The sequence below is a fragment of the Mustela putorius genome, unplaced genomic scaffold (genome assembly GCF_011764305.1).
Source record: "Mustela putorius furo isolate JIRA1106 unplaced genomic scaffold, ASM1176430v1.1 tig00003845_pilon_pilon_pilon, whole genome shotgun sequence".
Lineage (NCBI taxonomy): Eukaryota > Metazoa > Chordata > Mammalia > Carnivora > Mustelidae > Mustela > Mustela putorius.
In genome coordinates this window covers 33832248-33855864 of record NW_025421998.1, presented here as the reverse complement: position 1 = coordinate 33855864, position 23617 = coordinate 33832248, and the positions used below count along the sequence as shown (strand labels likewise).

The window sequence follows — 23617 nt, the reverse complement described above, 5'->3', positions numbered from 1 at the left end:
TTACAGCCTTCGTTGGAGGAATGTGGCCACTGGCCACATGGCCCAGAACACACTGTGTGAAGCTCAATGCAAACTAAAAAAAAGCAAGAAAAAAAGTGTTAAAGTCCTACGTTATAGGGACGGATGCCTGGGTGGCTCAGCCAGTTGAGCATCTGCCTTCGGCTTGGGTTGTGATCACGGGGTCCTGGGATCAAGTCCTGCCTCAGGCTCCCTGCTTGGTGGGGAGCCCGGTTCTCCCTCTCCCTCTGCCTGTTACTCTCCGGGGTTGTGCTCTCATGCTCTCTTGCTCTCTCTCTCTGGCAAATAAATAAATAAAAATCTTAAAAAAAAAAAGTCCTACATTATAAAGCTTTACTTTTCTTCCACAGCTTCTCTTCCTTTTCTTGACTGGTCATGTTTTTAAATGTTTCAGTTTAACACCATTCTAAATGAAGAAAAAGAAGTTTAAATCATTAACATGAATCTTGGGACTTGCAATATACAATGTTAGTTTGGTTTTGTTTAAGTTTATTTATTTATTTACATATTTAAGTGATCCCTACACCCAACATGGGTCTCGAACTCATGACCCAGAGATCAAGCGTCACATGCTCTTCTAACTGAGCCATCCAGGCGTCCCTACAATGTGCAATGTTAGTTTTAGATGCAATATGAGAGCATTTAACACATATGCAAAATCACCAAAATGATACAGTGTGTATTATAGTTCCTGCATATATACGGTTTTTTTTTTTACTAGAACAGTATAAACATATAAACAGTATAAACATAAAAACATAAAAAACAGTATATGTTAAGCATATAAGCAGTATAAACATACACAACTGCACAAAACTACCTCAATTGTTTATTTCACTTCTTTATATACAGCGTTCCAACACTCTCTGCCTTTGGCTTACTGATGGGTAAAGAGGAACTAAAAGGAAAAGAGACTGTGGGTTACCCTATCTTTCCCTTTCTTTCTATGGCATCACTTTTAGTGTAAGTGGTTGACTAATAGAGGGAAGTAACATGAGTAAGAAAGAATATGATTAGAGTTCTTTGGTTGTTCATGTGTCTCAGAATGTCATTACCTTTCTTTCGAATTTGAAGCAAATTTTGGTTCAAATGCTAAGAGGCATTTTCGAGTTTAATCAGTCCATATGGGATATGCTTTACCTTGTACTTGCTTTGCGTCTCACCGAACTCCCACAGATTCCCAGGAATCCTATTACCATGGAGCATTGGAGATGCTACGTGCAGATGTGGCAGCGGGAACTGGGAGACACATACGGTGTGTATCTTCTCTGTGTATCAGACATCACTAACAAAACACACATTCGAAGATAAAATGAAGAATTTCACAGTTGTGTCAGCAAAGCATTAAGTCAAGCACGGGGCTTTTCTGAGCACAGGGTCCTACTGACTGTACAGGTTTCACACCCTGCTGCCAACCCGGGATCAAGTAGAGGAGCCCCAGGCATTGGTGCTCTTTCCTCCTGTCATCCCAGCTTCTGTGGGGGTCCCGACTGCAAGGGGTCCAGGGATGCATCTGAAGAAGATAGTCTTCTGAGCTACAGACTAGGGGAGAGAAGGGTGGAGAGGGGTTCTGGAATGGCAAACAGAATATCCAGCACAGGTAGCTAGCTCCCACATCTCTTTCCAACAAATTCAGTTCCTTTAAAATTCAGCTAAGATACCACACAGGCTCCAGGTGTGGCCTTATGTTGATGCAATTTTATGAGCCCTCTACAAATATTAATTAATGAATTAAACAAAATTACAATTATAAATTGAGTACAAACTGGCTATTTATTTAGAATAAGAAAAGAAGTCACAGTAAAATATTGGAGCTTGAAATGTTCAAGTCCTTTTCGTCTGAGGTCTCTGGGACATATACCAGAAATGCCTGCACAGACGCATGTTTCCTTGGCAGCCTTGCTTCCCTTCCCCACCTTGAACAGTCTCCAAGGTCAAGCACCTCTCACAACTCCCAGGGGCCTGGGGAAATGAAGAGCCTTGAAGATTAAACTTCGTTAGCTCGATGACCAATTTTTCTGTAGGCCCCAAAACCTGGAAAGGATCAAGTGACCATGGAGCTGCAAGCATTTCCTAGTGGGCAAAAACTGTGGGCCCTTGAGCCATGATGGGACTCCTTCCCTTACCGCACATGTCAAAGGCAATGAACCTGGAGTTTGGGCTCCTCTGACCTAGGTCTTTTTCACTGTAGTCAGGAAATTCCATTAGTTTCAGATACACCATGTAGGAAACTGAGGAGGTAGTGAATAGTCACGGCCAGTCCTTTGTGTCCTTCATTTCTTACCTATCCCTCGTGTTGTGTGTTGGCTACACTGGAATAAGCTCAAGGGAAAACAACCTTAGGACACGTTCTTTTGGTCAACTTCAAATCCTGACCAGACTTTGTGGCCTCATCAACAGATTCCTCTGCAGGCATTAAATATTCCTGGACTTTCCGCATAACAGCTGAGGCAACATGGGGGCCCCTGTAGATTTAGAAAAAAGAAGGAACAGTTCAGTTAGATAAAAGAACTGTCCTGGATTGGGTCTGGCGGTCTGAGCTGGAGCCCTTGGGAGGACAAAAAATGGTGGATGAGGGCAAAAGAAAGGAATTACAGATATATTTGGGAAAATGGAAAGATGCTAAAGAAAGATTTCAATCTTTGCTAAGGCTATGGTGTTGGTGAACTATTTGTTTTCAGTAAGTATGGAGGAAGGGGCTGATTTAAGAACCTGAATTAAGAACGTGTGCTTAACATGAAAGCAGTTGATCTAAATAAGGTAGGTAAGTACCTAAGTTCAAATCTTGACCTTGGTTCCTAAAAGCTATGAAACTTTGGTCAATAAACTTATTCTCTCTGGCTCAATCTTCTCATCTGTAAGATGAAGACATATTCTGTTTAATTACATGATGTCATGTAACATCACATTCATTATTATGTTATGTTATATGGAGCTCACCTCAGCATTGTGTGAGAATCAGAGAAGTTAATACTTATAAACACCACTTACAATACTTCTTAGTCCATGTGAGATAATAGAAAGTATATATATATTGGTCTCTGCCTGCAGTTCCTGGCACAGAGCTCCTAAAACCCTTGCAATTTCCTAAGTGACAAGGGCATTCAGAACATCTTTGGTTCTAATATTTGGTCTGTAACCACAGTTCCTGACATAGAGCTCCCACATCCCTTGAAATGTCCTGGGTGATGGCAGTGTCTTTTGTTCTAAGGAGGTGACTCTTAGTGGGTGTTTGGAGGGGGCATGGTCACCAGCAGACCAAGCCGCAATTAGAAGCTTGGAATTCTCAGCCCATCTTCCGGTCTCTAGAGAAGGCAGAAGTCTAAAAATGAAGTTAATGATTGATCATGCATACATGATGTAGCCTCCGCAAAAATCCCCAAAGTGTGGGACCTTTAAGAGTTTTTAGGTCTGCGAACACAAGGAGGTGCTAGGAGAAGACGTCGAAGTCCTGTGCCCCTTCCCACATACCTTTCCCTCCATGTCTCTTCCACGTAGATGCTCCTCTGTATCGTTTATCATAGCCTTTAACAAACTGGTAAACATAAGCAAGCGTTTTCCTGAGTTCTGTGAGCTGTTCTAGCAAATAAATGAATCCAAGGGGGAGGAGGTCATGGGAACCTACGGAATCTGATGCTATCTCCCGGTATATAGTGTCAGAATTGAGTTAACTTGTAGGACACCCAGCTGGTGTCACAGAACTACCTGGGGTGGGAAAAACCCCACACATCTGGTGTCAGAAGTGCTGTGAGTGAGGTAAGAGTGTGAGAGTAAAAGAGATACACAGGAGGAGGAATACAGGTTTTTTTTCCCTACACCCTACACAATGAGAGTTGGATAAGAGTGAGAAATTATCATCATTAAATTGTTCCAAATATAGCGCTTACACACATCTGGGCACTGTTTAAAGCTGTAAAATTTCTGCAACAGATAAAGACTCTGATCCATGTGCTTTTACTGCATATAATTTTATTTAAACAATCATTTTGAATGGATGGATTTTTTTATGTTTAATATCTATCCAAAGATAGGTATTGTGAAATTTTCATTAACCAAACATAGTCCTATCTTAAAAAAAAAAAAAAAAAGCACAAGCAATTCTAAACTTTTCTTACCAAAAAAACAGAGGTATGCTTTATCTCTTTCATACCTCATGGATAATATTTCCTGGTTCACCATCCCCAAACACCGAGGAAATATTTTGTTTTCTTTTTTTAACTTTAGTCAATTTATATACTGACATATGGAGATAGGATGGAATACCAGATCCCACTAAACAAAGAGGTCAGCAGGTTTCTTTCCTCATAAAGGTAACACTAAGTTAGAATCGAGTTTGAGTAAAATAGACCGTTTAGAAAATGTTAGGGAGGCTTGCTTATTATTCTTGTTTGATTCTAGAGGTTAAGTTGAAATAAAACAGAGTCAAACTTTCTGGATTCCTGTGTACTTCTGAGCAAACACATCACATAACCTCCCTGAATTCATGTCTTTATTCACTGAAGAATAGTGGGGCAAGTGTGGCCTAGCTTCACTCCCATGGTTCTTGTGAGGATCAAAAACAAAAAAATTGTTTAAAAAAATGGAAAATGGACAGCTGCATGCAAAAGAATGAAACTGGACCACTTTCGTACACCATACACAAAAATAAATTCAAAATGGATTAAAGGCCTAAATATCAGACCCCAAACCATAAAACTCCTAAAGGAAAATATAGGCAGTAATCTCTTGGACATTAGCCTTGGCAACATTTTTCTGGATATGTCTCCTCAGGCGAAAGAAACAAAAGCAAAAAATAAACTATTGGGATAGCATCAAACTAAAAAGCTTTTGCACAGCAAAAGAAACCATCAAGAAAACAAAATGCAACCTACCGAATGGGGGAAAACATTTGCTAATGACATATCTATATGGAGTTAATATCCAAGATATAGAAACAACTCCTACAACTCAACATCAGAAAAGATAACAATGATAATAACCTAATTAAAAAATGCTCAGGGGCACCTGGGTGACTCAGTCAGTTAAGTATCTGCCTACAGCTCAGGTCATGATCTCAGGGTCCTGGGATCAAGCCCTACATCAGGCTCACTGCTCAGTGGGGAGCCTGCACCTCCCTCTCCAATCCCCGCCCCTGCTCATGTGCCCTCTCTCTCTCTCTCTCAAAATAAATAAATAAATAAATAATCTTTTAAAAAAATGCTCAGAGGACCTTAGTAGACATTTCTCCAAAGAGGACATACTGATGGTCAACAGACATGAAGATACTCAACATCACCAGTCATCAGGGAAGCGCAAATCAAAACCACAATGATACCACCTCACAATAGTAAGAATGGCTGGTATCAAAAAGACAAAAAAATGCAAGTTTGGGGGAAGATGTGGAGAAGAGGGAATCCCCATGAACTGTTGGTGGGAATGCAAATTGATTCAGTACATAGAAACAGTACGGAGATGCCTCAAAAAATTAAAAATAGATATACCATACAATCCACTAATTCTACTACTGGGTATTTATCCAAACCAAATGAAAACACTAATTTGAAAAGATATATGTACCCCTATATTTATTGCAGCATTATTTGCAATAGTCAGATATGAAAGCCACCTAAGTGCCCATTGATAGGTGAGTAATAAGATATGGCACACATATATAAAATGGAGTATTATTCAGCCATAAAAAGGGGTGAGATCTTTCTATTTGCAACAGCATGGCTAGACCTGGAAGGTTTCATGCTAAGTAAAATAAGTCAGACAAAGAAATAAGTCAGATGTATCATTTCACCCATATGGAATTTTCACCCATGTGGAATCTAAAAAATAAAACAAATGGACAATAAACACAGAAACAGGCTCATAAATACAGAGAACCAACTGGTATAGCCAAAGCTGGGGGAGTGGAGAGGTGGGCAAAATAGATGAAGGGTATTAAAAGATATGAACATCAAGCTGTAAAGTAAGTAAGTCACAGAGATGAAAAGTATAGCATAAGGAATATAGGCAACAATATTGTAATAACATTAATTAGGGACACATGGTAACTACACTTACCATGCTGAGCATTCTGTAATGTATAGAATTATCAAATCCCTATGTTGTACACCTGAAGCTAATGCAACATTGTATGTCAACTATATGAAAATTAAAAAAAAAAAAACCAAAAAAAGCACTGCAAGAAGAATTTACTCAAACAACTTTCTTCTTACCCAATTTCTTTTTTGCCTGTCATTCAACAGCAGGCAGACTGGATTATCTGTCAGGAGCAATAGTCCTGAATTAACCTCACTCCCAGTTGTTGTTTTTTAAGGTTGATTTATTTATTCGAGAGGAAGAGTGTGCAAGTGTGAGTGGGGGTGGGGTACAGAAAGAGAGGGAGAGAGAGAGCATCCTTGAGCAGACTCCCCACTGAGTGGGGAGCCCCATGTAGGGCTTGATCCCACGGTCCCAAGATCATGACATGAGCCAAAACCAAGAGATAGCTGTTTAACCGATTGAGTCACCGTGGTGTGCCCTGCTTCACATCTTTGAAGTGCTCTTACCATTATCTGTAAGAGAAAATCAGTTTGATTAATCAACGGGAATTCTTTTTTAAGAGGGTCCGGATTTTAAATGGTTTTATTTAAGACACTGCATTTTCCACTTAACAATACAGTGCTTATAAAGTATAATGTTATTTCCTTTCCCTGTGCATAAATTCCATATTTGAGTACCAAGAATGCCCAGTTTATTTACTATAGCAGCTTGACTTTAAAACTACCATGGAATTTGCTACAAATTTGGGTCCTTCAAATGTTTTGTGTGGAGCAATACTAGACCTATTCTCAGGTTGGCTTAATCAACCTCTTCAACGGTGGGCCCAGCGGAGGCACCACAAGATGGAGGAGCTCCACCAGGAGTGATGCCCCCCAGGCATTCCTCCTGGCATGCCTCCTAGACTGTGGTACAGCTGGGTAATGATGGGGTTGCAGACTTTCTCCAGCTCTTTCTGCTGACATTCAATTTCTTCCGTCTCTGTGGTCTGGTTTTTATCAAGCCAGTTGATGAGTTCGTTACACTTACCAAGAATCTTTTATCTGGGGCGCCTGAGTGACTTAGACGGTTGTCTGCCTTCAGCTCAGGTCATGATCTCAGGATCCTGGGATTGAGTCCCACATCCGACTCCCTGTTCAGTAGGGAGCCTGCTTCTCCCTCTCCCTCTGCCTGCTGCTTCCCTTCCTTGTGTAAATTCTTTCCCTAATAAATAAACAAAATTAAAAAAAAACAATCTTCTATTTTTCTTCATTGTTGATTTTGCCCTGAAGTTTTTCATCTTCAGCAGTTGCTTTCATGTTGAATGCATAAGATTCAAACAAGTTTGAACGCACAGACACACCTTCTGTCCCCCTGGCATTCCTCAGACTGAAGTCACTTTTGATGATGCTAATGGCATCTTCAATGTCTCTGATGTAGATAAGAGTACAGGAGAAGAGAACAAGATTACCATCACTAACGACAAGGGCCGCTTGAGCAAGGAAGACATTGAGTGGATGCTACAGGAAGCTGAGAAGTACACAAAGCTGAAGATGAGAAGCAGTGGACAAGGTGTCTTCCAAGGATTCACTTGAATGTTATGGAGTTCTTTATTGTATGTTATAAATAGATGATACTTGGACAATGATAGGTACTGAATTTTGTTTGCTGAAGGAAGTCACAAGTGCTATGACTTAAAACATTGAAAAGATTCCACCTCCAAGGCTGTTTAAAAGTCAAAACAATGGCTAAAACAACCCAGTTACCAGGGAGATGTAATTTTTGTGGAGAGAGTTTAATAATAACAAGAACCATGGCCATGTGGTAAATGCTTTTCTTCTGGCAAAATCAATCACTGTGGTGACTGTCCAGCATGAGTGCATAATACCAACATTATTTTGCATGTTTATTTTTAAAAGAGTGCAAGGTAAAAGTAAAAATGGGAAGATGGCATTAAACTCTTCATTGTTCTACATTACAGCATGATGTTGGGCAGTAAAATGCACATAGATTCCATAAACTCTGTGAGGAAGCAGGACATCTGCAATGTGCACAGGCATAGAAGAGTGAATCTCTAAGGGAGAGAGGCAGAAATAACCTCAAGTAATACACTCAACACCTAAAAAAGGGTTAAAGGAGTCATTATAAATTCAAGATATTGGTAAATGTTGGCCATAATTCACAAAGAAGGTTGAAAGAACAGACTGGCCCTTTCTTTGAGGTTTTCTTATATCACATTAGCAAAGACTATCTTCCACCATCTGTCTTCAATATTAGTTCCAACATTTTGCAACTACTTGGTAGTATTATTTTTTTTTTTAAGATTTTATTTATTTGACAGAGAGAAATCACAAGTAGGCAGAGAGGCAGGCAGAGAGAGAGAGGGGAGGAAGCAGGCTCCCTGCAGAGCAGAGAGCCCAATGCGGGGCTCAATCCCAGGACCCTGGGATCATGACGTGAGCCGAAGGCAGAGGCTTTAACCCACTGAGCCACCCAGGTGCCCCGGTAGTATTTTTTTCTTAAACAGATTTATTGAGATACAATTTATTGAGATACAATTTATTGAGATACAATTCTCACATACCATGTAATGCACACATTTATAGTGTACAGTTCAATGGGTTTTAGTATATTCAGGCTGTGCAGAACATTTTTATCACCCCTCAAAAAAGCTCCTACATGTTAGCAGTTGCTCCCCATGCTCCTCCTCCCCACAAGACAACCATTAATTTACTTTCTACCTCTAAAAATTTGTTTATTCTGGGCATTTCACAAAAAAGGACTCATACTATATGTGATCTTTTGTGACTGGCTTCTTTCACTTAGCACAACCTTTTCAAGATTCATCTTGTTGTAGTGTGTATCAGTATTTCATTTAGCCTTATTGCTGAGCAATATTCTGTGGTATGAACATACCGTATATTGTTTTTCTTTCTGTTAGTGGGTAAGTAGACACTTGGGTTGTTTTCACTATTATAATTACTGCCACCATGAACATTTGTGTACAAGTTTTTGTGTGGAAGTATGTTTTCATTTCTCTTGGGCATATACCTAGAAGTAGAATGACTGGGTCATATAGTAACTCTATGTCACTTTTTTTTTTTTTTTAAGATAATTTATTTATTTCAGAGAGAGAAAGAGAGAGGGGAAGAGGCCAAGGAAGAGGGAGAGAGAGAGTGAGTCCAAAGTCTACCCAAAGCAGACTCCAAGCTGAGTGCAGAGCCGGACATGGGGCTTGATGTCATGACCCTGAGATCATTACCTGAGCCAAAACAAAGAATCAGATGCTTAACTGACTAAGCTACCCAGGTACCCCTCTGTGTCAACTTTAAAAAACACTTTTTAAAAAAATTAAGATTGTAAATCACATACCATAAAATTCACCATTTTAAGTGTATACTTTACTGGGTTTTAGTGTATTCATAAGGCAATGAAAGCATCACCAATATCTAATTCTAGAAAAAATTTCAGCTCTCTAAATGGAAACCTTGCACTCATTATCCTTGAATTAGTGTTGGATCAATAAACCTAGAGTCCTCTGATCTTTCCCCTGCCTTGGGAAAATTCTTTAAAACACACTGTCCTTTTATTCAAATTATCACTTGTATGCTTGAAAAATAAGCACTGCAACTTTTAAAAATAATGAATTTATTATGATTCGCATACCATAAAATTCACTCATATAAAGTGTACAATTTAGTTGGTTTTAGTACATTCACAAAATTGCAAAATCATTACCACTGTCTAATTCCAGAATATTTTCATCATTCCAAAAAAACAGCCCTGTACTGTTTAGCAGTTACCCCCTTTTTCCCCTCCCCTAGCCTCTGGTAACCACTAATGTATTCTCTGTCTCTACGGATTTTCCTATTCTGGGCTATATTTAACTTTTTGAGGAGTGAAGGAAGATTTTTTTTTTTAAATTTTATTTATTTGACAGAAAGAGAGAGACACACACAGTGAGAGAGGGAACACAGGAGGGGGAGTGGGAGAGGGAGAAGGGGGCTTCCCGCTGGGCAGGGAGCCCAATGTTGAGCTCGATCTCAGGACCCTGCAATCATAACCTGAGCCAAAGGCAGCTGCTTAACCGAGAGAGCCACCGGGGAGGTCCAGTAAAAGAGGAATCTCATACCATGTTCATTGACCACGTCTTTGACGCATAAATCATTGGGTTATACACATGTACATGCACACACATACACATACATATTGCTTTTGTCATTACTGACATTTTCATACCTTCATGCCACTCTCCTGTACTCACAGATGAGCTCAATACCTATTGAGTGGGGAAAATACAAAGTGGGGAAAATACTGACAGCATATGGCAAATTATAAGTATCCTAAATAGAGGGATTTAACATATCATTTCCCCAGTGATCATATAATTACAAACTAAAATAACATAATTTTTTCAATCAAAAATATTTTTTCAAAAGAGAATTTAGGGCGCCTGGGTGGCTCAGTGGGTTGGGCCGCTGCCTTCGGCTCAGGTCATGATCTCAGAGTCCTGGGATCGAGTCCCGCATCGGGCTCTCTGATCAGCAGAGACCCTGCTTCCCTCTCTCTCTCTGGCTGCCTCTCCGTCTACTTGTGATTTCTCTCTGTCAAATTAATAAATAAAATCTTTAAAAAAAAAAAGAATTTAAACACTGTAATACCCAGCGTTATTGAGGATGTAAGGAAAGAGGCATTCTTATACACTGTCAGTTGGAATTTAAAGTGCTAATATTCCTCAAGGCCAATTTGGCCAGATGTATCAAAAACCTTTAAAGTAGCACAATTTTTTATTCAGAAATTCCTGTTTAAGGAATTTATTCTAAAGCAATTCTTTCAGGAACATTTAAAGATCTATGTATAGGATTGTTCATTATCTTATTGGTATTTAACATGGCAGAAAACCAGGGCACCTGGGTGGCTCCGTGGTTTGAAGCTTCTGCCTTTGGCTCAGGTCGTGATCCCAGGGTTCTGGGATCAAGCCCTAGATCAGGCTCTCTGCTCAGCAGTGAGCCTGTTTTCCCCTCTCTTTCTCTGCCTGCCTCTCTGCCTACTTGTGATCTCTGTCTGTCAAATAAATAAAAATAAAATCTTAAAAAAATTTTTTTTAAGTGGCAGAAAACCAGAAACAATCTAAATGCTGTTTGAAAGAAAGAGGTTAGTTAATTACCTTACCAAATAGTCATATATGATTAATTACAATGCTGCTTTTAAAAAGTATATTGAAAGGCAGCAATGAACAATGGAATTCAAAATTAAAAACACAGTGCCATTAATGGTTGTGTCCCAAAAATGAAATACTTAGATACAAACCTAACAAAATACGTAAAAGATCTGTATGAGGAAAACTACAAAACCCTTGAACAAAATCAGAGAACTAAATAAATGGAGAGATATTCTGTGTTCGTGAATAGAAAGACTCAATATTGCCAAGAAGTCAGGTCTTCCCAATTTGATATACAGTAGATGCAATTCCAATCAAAATCCTAACAAGTTATTTTGTGGATATCAACAAACTGATTCTGAAGTTTATATGCAGAGAGAAAAGACCCAGAATAGCCAACACAATAATAAAGAAGACAAAGTTGGAGTACTAACTGGCAAAAGAACAGACAAATAGATCAGTGGAACAGAACAGAGAGCTTGGAAATAGACCCAGGTAAAGGTAATTAAACTGACCTCTGATAAAAGTGCAAAGGTAGCACAATGAAGCAAAAATAGTTTTTTCAACAAATGGTACTTGAAACAACACATCCACATGCAAAATGGTGAATCTAGACACACTTTACATCCTTCACAAAAAAGTAATGCAAAATGGATCATAGACCTAAATGTAAAATGCAAAATTATAAATCTCCTAGAAGATAACACAGGAGAAACCTAGATGATGTTGGGTGTGGTGATCACTTTTTAGATAGAACACCAAAGGCACAATTCATGAAAGAAATAAATGATAAGCTGAATTCCACCAATATTAAAAACTTCTGCTGAACAATGACATTCTGATGAACATGTTCATCTATAAAGAATGATGTTAACAGAATGAGAAGAGAAGCCACAGACTGGGAGAAAATATTTACAAAAGACACACAGGATAAAAGGCTGCTATTCAAAGTATACAAAGAACTCTTAAAACACTAGAAAAACAAACAACCCAATTTTTAAAAATGGGCCAAAGAATTTAACAGATACATCACCAAAGAAGATGCTTCACATCATATGTCATCAAGAAAATGCAAATTAAAACAACAATGAAATATCACTACATATCTATTATAATGGTCAAAATTTAGAACGCTGACAATACCAAGTGCTGACAAAGATGTGGAGCAATAGGGACTCTCACTCATTGCTGGTGGAAATGCAAAATGGTCCAACCACTTTGGAAGACAGTTTGGCACTTTCTTACAAAACTAAAACCACTCTGACTGTACTATGCAGCAATCATACTTTTTGGTATTTACCTAAAGGAGCTGAAAACATATGCCCACACAAAACCTTCACATGGGTGTTTATAGTAATGTTATTCATAATTGCCTAAATTGGAAGCAATCAAGATGTCCTTTAGTAGGTAAATGAGTAAATAAACTGATACATCAAACAATAAAATATCACTCAATTCTAAAAATTAGTGAGCTACCAAACCATGAAAAGATGATGGAGGAAACTTGAATGCATATTACCAAGTTAAAGATGCCAATCTGAAAAGGTTGCATACTATGTAATTCCAACTATATGACGTTCTGGAAAAGGCAAAACTATGGATACAGAAAAAGGTCAGGGGTTGCTAGGGCTTGGGCTGCAGAGAGAGATGGATAGGTGAAGCTCAGAGGACTTTTAGGGCAGTGAAAATGTTCTGAATAATAGTAAGATGATGGATTCATGTCATTATACACTTGTCCAAACCCAGCGAATGCACAACATCAAGAGTGAACCCTAAGAGGGCGCCTGGGTGGCTCAGTGGGTTAAGCCGCTGCCTTCAGCTCAGGTCATGATCTCAGGGTCCTGGGATCGAGTCCCGTATGGGGCTCTCTGCTTAGCAGGGAGCCTGCTTCCCTCTCTCTCTGCCTGCCTCTCCATCTACTTGTGATTTCTCTCTGTCAAGTAAATAAATAAAATCTTTAAAAAAAAAAAAAAAGAGTAAACCCTAAGATAAACTCTTGATTTTAGATGATTATGAGCTATCAGTGTATACCCATCAATGGTAAAAAAATATGCCATCCTGGTGGGAGGATGTTCATAACAGGGCTGTGCATGTGTGGGGGCGAGGTTATAAGAAAGCCCTGCTTCACAGTTTTGCTGTGAACCTAAAATTACTCTAAAAAATTAAGTCTTTAAAAAATTATACTAAGGAAAAATATTTGGTGACTTGAAAAAATGTTCACAATTATTGACTAAATGAAAAATAGAACTAGTTAGATAGTTAAATGTTAACCCAACACTATAAAAATCTGGCGTTATGCATAGCCAAGAGAGAAAAGACAGGATAAAAGTAAGCATATGCAATTCGTCTACAGTTGAGAGAACTTGGGATAAGTTTTGTGTAGGTGCTACAAAGTTCAATCATATCTCCATTATATAGAAATACTACTTTATTACTTTAAATTGAGTTCAACTTGTTGTGAGATCCCATTTCCGGTGACAGTGCAAACACTTAATCTCGTCAATTATACAGAGTTTGCTTATTTTCAGCATAAAATTGAGTGCCTTTTGGTAAGTACCCAGAGTTGGCTTACTATTTTATCATTACAAAGTATGAGCTCTTGCTCTCATTTCTCAAGATTTCTTCCATTCTCTCCCTTCTCAGGATCTCTGGGGGATGAGGCAATTTTCAGAACATAATGGCATTGGGGTCAAGACGCTGGATCCCACTGACCACAGGTGAGGGGTGTCTTGTTGTTCCACCCTCACTGCCGGTGGTTTGAGTACCTGGACAGTGAGACTTATGGTCTCCTCTCTGGCAAACACTGTTAAGAACCTATGATTGTCCTTTCTCTTCCCCAATCCCTGACCCTCCTTTCCTACCCTTGACGCGCCTTCACACCCTTGACGTGCCTCCCTTCGGCCATCTTGGGGAGGTCGATGTCCTTCTGCCACCTAGCCCTCAGTTCTAGGTGATGCCTTTAAGTGACATTTGGCAGACCACTGGCTCAATCCTTAGCATCCCCAAGCCACGAGATATGGAAATTTGCATCTTCTCTCTGCCTCATGTAGGCTTTGAACAATTTGGGAGAGAGTTACCTCCTTCAAACTCTCTTTTTGCCTGAAAATGAGACAATGACAGTTTACTCTACCTCGGCTGCCTCATGCTATCTTTGGGCTTTCTGAACGGCACTGTCCTCCCAGATATTCAGATGAAAGGAAGACAAGCCTCTGCTGTTGATGGATGCCAAAAATTTCTAGAAGTTTCTATCCTTCTCACAGTTTTTAAGGAAGGGGACAGACGGAAAATAAACTACAAAAACACCCTATCTATTCTTTCTCCCTTTTTCTCCTTTTCCTTTCCTTTTCTTCTCTTTCCTTTCCTTCTCACTAGGGTAGAAGATGGCTGTGGATCATCCAGGTGGTTTCAAAAGTCTGAAGTTTTGGAAAACAGCCAGGGTTTAATGTACAAATTTCTAAGGCATCAGCATGCAGGTGATGATTAAGCTTGTGGGGCTTATAAGTGAGAAGAGATCACGGTCCAGGGAAGACTCCTAAGATTTCATTTCTTATTATTAAGAAGCCACAAGAATGACAATGAATTTTCTTCAGAAACTCTGACACATTACAAGACAAATAACATAAATCATGTGAAAGAAGAAAGGCTTCATCTTTTATTTTGTCAAAAGACAGTTTGGGGGACACCTGGGTGCTCAGTTGGTTAAGCGTCTGCCTTTGGCTCGGGTCATGATCCCAGTGTCCTGGGATCAAGCCCTGCATCAGTCTCCTTGCTCAGCGGAAAGCCTGTTTCTCCTTCTCCCTCTGCCCGCCGCTCTGCCTACTTGTGCTCTCTATCTCTCTGTCAAATAAGTAAATGAAATCTTAAAAGAAAGAAAGAAAGAAAGAAAGAAAGAAAGAAAGAAAGAAAGAAAGAAAGGATCGTTCTTAACCAGCAACCAGAGCTCTAGGGAGGGAAATAGCATAATGAACCCATGGGTACCCTCGCTGTGGAACTGGCCAACTAGAAGGAAAGCTGTCAGTCTCTTAAAAAATTGAGGCTGCACTACTGTAAAGATTCCTCAAGGAATTTTATATATTCTAGAAGGAAGATTTTTGAACTTGGAATTCTTCACTGAGAAATTTTCTTTTTCAACTACCAAAGAGAAAGGACAGTACCTGTGTGGTTCAGTTGTTAGCGTCCGCCTTGGGCTCAGGTCATGATCCCAGGATCCTGGAATCAAGCCCTACATAGGGCTCCTTGCTCAGTGGGGAGCCTGCTTCTCCCTCACCACTCTCCCTGCTTGTGTTCCCTCTTTCACTGTGTCTCTCTCTCTATCAAATAAATAAATAAAATCTTAAAAAATTTAAACAAAAAAAGAGAAAGGAACCCGTTCCAAAGATTCTCTTTGAGGGCTAGATATCTGTGTGGATGGATGGATGGATGGATGAATAGGTGTGTGGATGAGTGGACAGAGGTATTGCCATTGACTACATGAAAACATGGAATTGTCTCCAGATATGTTAGTCCCTTAGGAATTTGCAGTTAATTACTTAATTGAAACAAAAAATAATTACTGAAAGCCAACCTCCTTGCCACTGTACTTGGCAATGTCCTTAAAGTATATATGCTCTTGACCTCATTCAAACAAGAGGCAGAGACAAAAAGCAAACAGCTGCATACATCAATTATTTAAAATTATAAAAAGTACTTAAAAGAGAATCATCATTATCATCTTACTTTTCGTTTTTAATTCCATTAAATTAGAAAGAAACAAACTAGTGGTGTCAATTACTTCTTCCTTAGGAAAAGCACTGGCTACCACAGAAAGGAAAAAGTGTAAGATCACATTTTAAAAAATTTTATTATTGGCCAAGTGGCCTGACATCCTGGCCAGTTTAGCTGTGCCAAAAAAATGGGGGAGGGTATTTTAGATCACATTCGTATTAGAAGATCAACTAAAAAGTACACAGAATATGGAATATACAAATATGCTAAACTCATAAACATCAGTTAAATTGAAATTTTAAAATATTTTATTAAATGTGTCTTTGTCACTCTCTTTCCTCTGTATCTATAGTATTTAACTTTCTGGAATTAAACTTTTAAAACACTACTATACTCTTAAGTATCTGTCACTTTTGTATTAAACTGCCCTCTGGTGGTTTTCAGTTTAGTCAATATCTTTACCTTAGTATCAGATGTGTAGAATATTTGCATTACTGTACTTTAATATTGCATTAATTCCTACTTTCTTTATGAACTTATTTGTCAGGGCCTTTGAAATATTCATGTAATAAGAATGGAGACTGGCTAGTGACCAGAACAGGGAAATACAATAAGCAAATTCATGAAGTTTGTACGTCCAGTGTAATGAATCATCACTTACAAGCAATATCTCTGTTATTGTTCGTATAATACAGGACTGACTAATATGAACCTCCGTCATCAAGTACAGAATGTAACCACTGAAAACCAAAATACATTTATTTGGCAACAGTCTCTCATACATATTAAAGGCTCTCACTTCACATAATACAACTAACTTCTGCAAGGAAAGTATAAAATATTCTCATTAATAAATAGGTTAAACATTTGTCACTGCCCCAAATAATTTTAAATATAGAGCTATCTTTTAACTTCCTACCAAAGAGAAGCAGGACGTTACTACTGAAATCAGATATTTCTAGTTAAATCAGTCCCTTGTCTTTTGATAATAAGGAGAAAACTGTCAATCACTTTTGCTTTATTTTGTTGAACTTTATCTAGTATAATGATTGTAAATGAATAAAATGACCTTCATTATGAAAACAATGTATTTTTACCATAGGAGTTTACAAATTAAACTATCATGCAAATTTTCCTGTAGTTATTCTTTTTAGTTAAGGCAAGATCTATTGGACACATTTAAATTTTTCTCTTCTTATATGTATACTCGGAGTTCAGGAGAAGGAAATCTCTTATATGAGATTAAACTTTTTAGTTCATATATTTATTTAAGCATTTCAGTACCTTCCGTGTGCCTAACCCTGTGTGGCCTATATTCTAGAAAAGAAGGTCATTCCAGAAACAAAGCTCCAAATATATTTTAAGCTGTTTAATCATCATGGGAATTAGTCCTTGAGAGAAAAAGCACTTCCCTAGTTTAGGAAAGAATTGAGAGCTGTATTAGCTGCAGGGGGAATAACAGCTTCACAGGGGAAATGGCACCTGAACTGGGCTGTGATGCACTTGGTGGGGGTTGGGGGGTGGTGGGGTGGATTTTGGTAGCAAGGAACAACATGCTGAAGATATTTCAGATCAGAAAATAAAGATAAACAAAACACGTGAGGAGGCCACACATTGCTGAAAAGCATTGAAGAAAGTGAGTTAAAAACAACTCTACATTTGTTATAGTTGAATACATAAGTTAAAATATATCTGCAGCTATGCTTAGCAAAATTCAGACGGTTCATACCAACAGTAGCTTTACCTGACTAGACAACACATATAAACTACTATCCATCACCACCACTGAGTAGCTGACCATTGGCAGAATTAGCAGGATCAATGGATCCTTGGCTATAACAAAGGCAAAATGCAGTTATTATATTATTTTAAGCTGCACAAGTTTTAAAATATTGAGATATCACTTAAAAAGAGGGAAACACATAGATCTTATGTGTCCAATTCCCCATCAGTTTTGACAAAACTCACGTAAGAGATAGAATGTTCTCTCATGGCAGAAGGCTCTCAGCCTGCTCCCAGCCACCTCTACCCCCAAGCAACCACTGTTCTGATTTCTGGAACCACAGATCAGTTTTACTGTTCCTGAACTTCATGTAAGTGAAATTATACAGTATGTATTCTTTAGAGTCTGTCTTCTTTTACTACGACATAAAACTGTGAGACTAATCCTTGTTGTTGCATTAATTGTTAGTTTTGTTGCTGAGTTGTATTCTACTCTATGACTATATCCCACTTTGCTTACCTATTCTCCCGTTTATGGATACCGGCAGTGGTTCCAATCTAGCACTACTGGGAACAAAGCTGCTAGGAACATCTGCGTATGTATGTCTGGGCAGTCATCCCCCTTCATTTCACTGGGGTATACATTTAGGATTGTGATTGCTAAATGTATGGTAAGTGTATGTTTAACTTCATAAACAACTGCCAAACAATTTTCCAGAGTGGTTACATCATTTTTATACTTCCCCAAGCAATAAATGAGAGTTTAGACTTTTGATTCTCTTTACTTTTAACCTTTCTAGCTAGTGGGTGTGTAGCATCTCCTTGTGCTTTGAAATTGTATGAGAACATGATGTCCAGCATTTTTCCAGTGTCTATTGGCCATTTACGTATATTTTTTATGAAGTGTTTGTTCAAATCCTTATGCCTATTTTTAAAACTGGGTTTTTTAAATTATTATTAAGTTGTATGTATTCTTACATATTTTGGGTACAAGTGTTTGGTCAGACATATGTTTTGCAAACATATTCTCCCAGTCTGTGGCTTGTCTATTTATTCTTTCAACAGTGTCTCTTAAACGTGTTTAACTTTCACAAAGTCTGATTTACTAATTCTTGTTCTCTTTTTTGCGGCTAATGCTTTCTGTGCTTTCCTTGGGAAAACTTTGCCTACCCCAAGATTGTGAAGATATTTTCCTATGATTTCTTCTAGAAATTTTATAGTTTTCCATTTTATGTGCAGGTTTATAATACATCTTGAATTAATTTTCATGCATGCTCTGAGGTATAAATTGAGTTTCATTTCTCCCCATTGAATATGTTTGTTCCCTCACTGCCTGATAAAGAGACTTTGTTCAAGTTTAATTTTACTGAAATTATGTCAAAAAGCAGGAAACTTTTGAAAGATACTGAAAAAAGGAAATGAGGAGTGAAAAATGGGCATTTGATTCATAGTTGAGTCATTCTTTGTAGTCATACAACAAGCAAGCCCAAATGACTGCTCATATTGTTTAAAAACACAGCCGTCACACATGTGACTTTCTGACAGCTGGATCTATCACCTGAAGGAATGAACAAAACTAGTTTATGTGGAAAGGGTGCTCTATCTACAGCCAAAATTTTAACGTTTTTCAAACACTGCAGCATCTTTCTATTTCACCAAGTGCCTCTGAAGGCAAGTAAATCTGTGGAGGGAAGGGTGTGGTGATTAGAAACCTCCAGTGGACCTGCTGACCGTGCAAAGATAAAGCCAAAAATCTCTTCTAGATTGGAGAGTTTCAAGGACTCCAAAGAGCTAGACTGCAAATGACATCCACGGAGCAGGGCAGGCTTTGCACCAGGGCAAGAAGGGAAAACTAGGGTTTTCTTTGTCTTTGTGTTCCGGGTAGGTGATAATTTGGAAGAGGCATAAACATGGGGTCGAAGTCAGGGGTTGAGGGTGGGGCAGGTGGAGTACATTTTAGCAACAGGTCAGGGAATAAAGCCAAAGGTCAGAATATTCCTTGGGAAGGTGTAGTTGTGAACTCCTGAAGCACTTGTGTGCAAGGGCTGATTTTCTGCAAGTGTCTCCCTTCTATAGGTCTCCAAGTCTTTGGTAAAGTTATAGCCAGGTCTTATTTTGAGAAATTTGGACGGGGGTTATATTTCAGCTTGGAGTAAAATTGAAAAGGGTAGTGGGTATCAACCACAAAAAGGCAACCTGGGGGCGCCTGGGTGGTACAGTTGGTTAAGCTTCCCTCTCTTGGTTTTGGCTCAAGTTGTGATTTCAGGGTTATGATTTCAGGGTCATGAGATTGAGCCCTACAATGGGTACTGTATTCAGCAAGGAATTGGTTGAGACACTCTCTCTCTTTATAAATTAATTAAAAAAAAAATAAAAAGAATTGGAAACCAGTTGTAAGGCTGCTACATTTATCCAGGCAACAGATAATAATGGTGTCCTGGCCATGACTGTGGCATTGCAAATGGAGAGAAGTGGACAGAATTGTAAACTATTAAGAAAAGAGAAAGATAACAATGGCATAGATAGACAGAGGGAAGTCAAGCTGACTACTTTTCTAGTTCAGGCAGGAATGGCCAAACAGTAATATCATTTTCTAGGAAAGAAGAAAAAAAGGAGGTTGGAGGTAGTACTTAATGACAGGGTTAGTTCTGTATTTGCTGAGAGGAGCCATTTCATATATGTGTTTGGAGCTGAGGAAGGAGCTGGGGATATCAATTTGGGTAGGAAGTAAGACTGTCCAAGTGGTGTGTATAGAGTGAGAAGTACAGACTACCTGGGGACGAGCCCTGAGAAGCACGAGCTTTTAGGGCAGAGTAAAAAGAGTCTTCAAAAGAGGCTGAAATGGAATGTTCCAAAAGATAAGAGGAAAACCAGGGAGTCTGGTATAATTTATAGGAAGGAAGGAAAACATTTTTCAGAAAAGTGAAGTGTAATGAATGTCAAGCAAAATAAGGTCTGAAAATTCCCACTGGATACATTAGAGACATGGGGAAGAGAAGTGTCTGTGCCATTCATGGGGTTAAAGACTACACTGCGGTAGAATGAATAGGGGGTGAATGGAATGGAAAGAAAATGAATAGAAGGGCAATTAAGTACATGTGGATAACTCAAGAAATTTGGCTGTCAGAGGAAGGGAGACATATAGCTATAGCGGGAAGGGGAATTGGAAATCGAAGATTTTATTTTTTATTTATTTTAAATTTTTTTTTTATCTTTAAAAGATTTTATTTATTTATTTGACAGAGAGGTCACAAGCAGGCAGAGAGAGAGGAGGAAGCAGGCTCCCTGATGAGCAGAGAGCCCGATGCAGGGCTCGATCCCAGGACCCCAAGATCATGACCTGAGCTGAAGGCAGAGGCTTAACCCACTGAGCCACCCAGGCACCCCGAACATTTTCTTCTTTAAAAAATCATTTTACCAGGGCACCTGGGTGGCTCAGTGGGTTAAGCCGCTGCCTTCGGCTCAGGTCATGATCTCGGGGTCCTGGGATCAAGTCCCGCATCAGGCTCTCTGCTCAGCAGGGAACCTGTTTCCCCCTCTCTCTCTCTCTGCCTGCCTCTCCATCTACTTGTGATTTCTCTCTGTCAAAATAAATACATAAAATCTTAAAAGAAAAATCATTTTACCATGTGCAATTGCTTATAAGAATAAGTGGGTTGAGAGGGAAGATTTGAAGATGTGGAAAAAAGATGTGGAAAAAATCCAGAACATAGATGAGGGTTGCATTAGGTATCTATTGCTACATAATAAATTACTGCCAAATTTAGCAGCATAAAACAGGAAATATTTATTATCTTACAATTCCTGTAGGTCAGAAACCAGGGCACAGCTTAACTGGGTGCACCTGGCTAAATGTCACTCATGGAGTCGCTGTGAGGCTACTTGCTTGGACTGTGGTCTAATCTGATGACTCAACAGTGCGGGGAAGGGAGAGGGTCTGTTTCTAAACTTGCTCATGTGGTTATTGTGAATAGTCACTTCCTCACAGGCTCTTGGATCAAGAACCCCTGCTCCCTGCTGGCTATCAGCCAGACGCCTCCCTAGGCACTTGAACTTGTCCACAGAGCAGCTCAAAACATAGCAGCTGGCTTCCTTCAGGGTCAACAAGTGAAAAAGCAATAAAGAACTAGAGAAAGCCAAAACAAAACTTATAACATTTTTAACAAGAAGTGACATTCTATTACTTTCATCACTGTGCTCTATTTGTTATTTGTTAGAATAAGTCACCTACTTCCAACCCTCCTTGGAGGGGCAAGGATACCACAAGGGCATAAATATCAGTAAGTGGGGATCTTTGGGAGCCATCTCTTTTTTAAAAGATTTTGTTTATTTATAGACTCAGAGGCAGAGAGAGAGCACACATACAAGTAGGGGGATCAACAGAAGGAGGCAGAGAAGTAGGCTCTCCACTGAGCAGGGAGCCCAATGCGGTTCTTGATCCCAGGACCATGGGATCATGACCTGAGCTGAAGGCAGCTGCTTGACTGACTGAGCCACCCAGGCACCCCTCTTGGGAGCCATCTTACAGACCACCTGTTGCAAAGTGATGAACTTTAAGCAGAAGAGTGAGACTTCTTTGGTAACAGAAAGAAAGGGGGAAGAGCTGGATGTAGATTAATTTTGTATAACTGTAGTGAGTATGGACACAGTGTGTTTCAGATGGCTTGTATTTTCTATGCCAAGTAAGTCATACAGTCTTTTCCTGAGAATAAAGAATCAGATTTTTAAAAGTCGTTGAGAATAAGAGAAAGAATTCAGAAACAGAAAATGGACAGGGAATGCTGTGAACCCAGCTGCTGTGGATATCCACAAATTTACAGAGAAATCAATCTGCCTAATAGGGTGATTTTTCTCCAGCAGCACTTAGTAATAGGCAAGAGGAAGTTCTCCATGGCTACTTTCTGATGATTGCCTACTTTCTCTTAAGGGGACATGGAAAGCATGAAAATTTGCTGAGGCTGGTAACAAAATTTATATAACCATAAAACTGAACAAAATAGCTGCCAGTTTCAGAGTCTAAAAAAGAAATCTGTCACACAGAGTTCCATTTGCCACAAAACTCAGAGTCAAGTTAGCACAAACAGGCCAGCCTGGAAAGTTACCTGCCATAAAGTTGTCTATTTATCTGCCTTCAGTGGAATTCATGCTTGCTAAAGATAGTTAAACCCATCAGCCACAGGAGAGCATTATAAGTTTGTCATTGATTATTTCGGAGAAGATTGTCTTATGAAAAATCCCCAAAATGAATTTTTGAGAAATAGGTGCACTTGTTTACTCTACCTTCTGGATAAGATCTAATTAAAGCTCTACTTGGATGCTTTCATTTCTTATACAGAAAACTTAGCCCTAACCGAGGATGAAACAAACACTTCCCCAGACTAGAGGCCTGGCTGGTTTCAGAGAATATGTGTTACCTTTTTCTGTTGGTTCTCAGCCAAGTGAGTGAATCCTATGTCAGCTGCCTGATTGATACCTGGCCATGGCAGTGGAAGGAAGGCTCTGAAAAAGCCTAACAGAGAGAATATTGTCTCCCACCGTTGCATGCATGTGTGTGTGTTATTGGATTGGGAAGGTGAAAATGTTTGGGTTCTATAGCCTGACATCACAAAGCCTTGCCTCCTACACTTCTTCCATTATATGTAAGTACCTAGTGAACAAGGGATGTCCAAAGACTGGAACTTAAAAAGGCAATCTAAGACCAAAGGAGATAAAATTTTGTTTCTATGAAGACAGCTTAAAGCCAAGACATTAACATGGAGAAGATAAGCAGTTGGATTTCTCTATAGCTGAGATTTTCTCAGAGAGTCTGAAGCATAGAGAAAAGGAAGTTTAGGATCAACCAGTCAGGGTGGTTGGTCCTTTGGTCATGATAGGGCAGGACACAAAGCCAGGAGTCTTGAAGAGAGTAGAATTGTGGCTGGATGGGTGGCATTGCAAAACAGAGGTGCTAAGTGTCACTGCAAACAGAGCTAGAAGGGAAGGCAGTTGTAGCCCTAAAACAGGCTT

At 39.2% G+C, this 23617-nt stretch overlaps 1 long non-coding RNA gene across 1 annotated transcript; it reads right to left on the bottom strand.

The window, feature by feature from the left end:
- Positions 1–1164: 1164 nt before the first annotated feature.
- On the bottom strand, positions 1165–23161 carry LOC101674079. The gene is made up of 3 exons (XR_198528.1): positions 23026–23161; positions 2303–2483; positions 1165–1303 (listed from the first exon to the last, which is right to left on the bottom strand). It is a non-coding gene; the product is annotated as an uncharacterized LOC101674079 (long non-coding RNA).
- Positions 23162–23617: the final 456 nt, after the last annotated feature.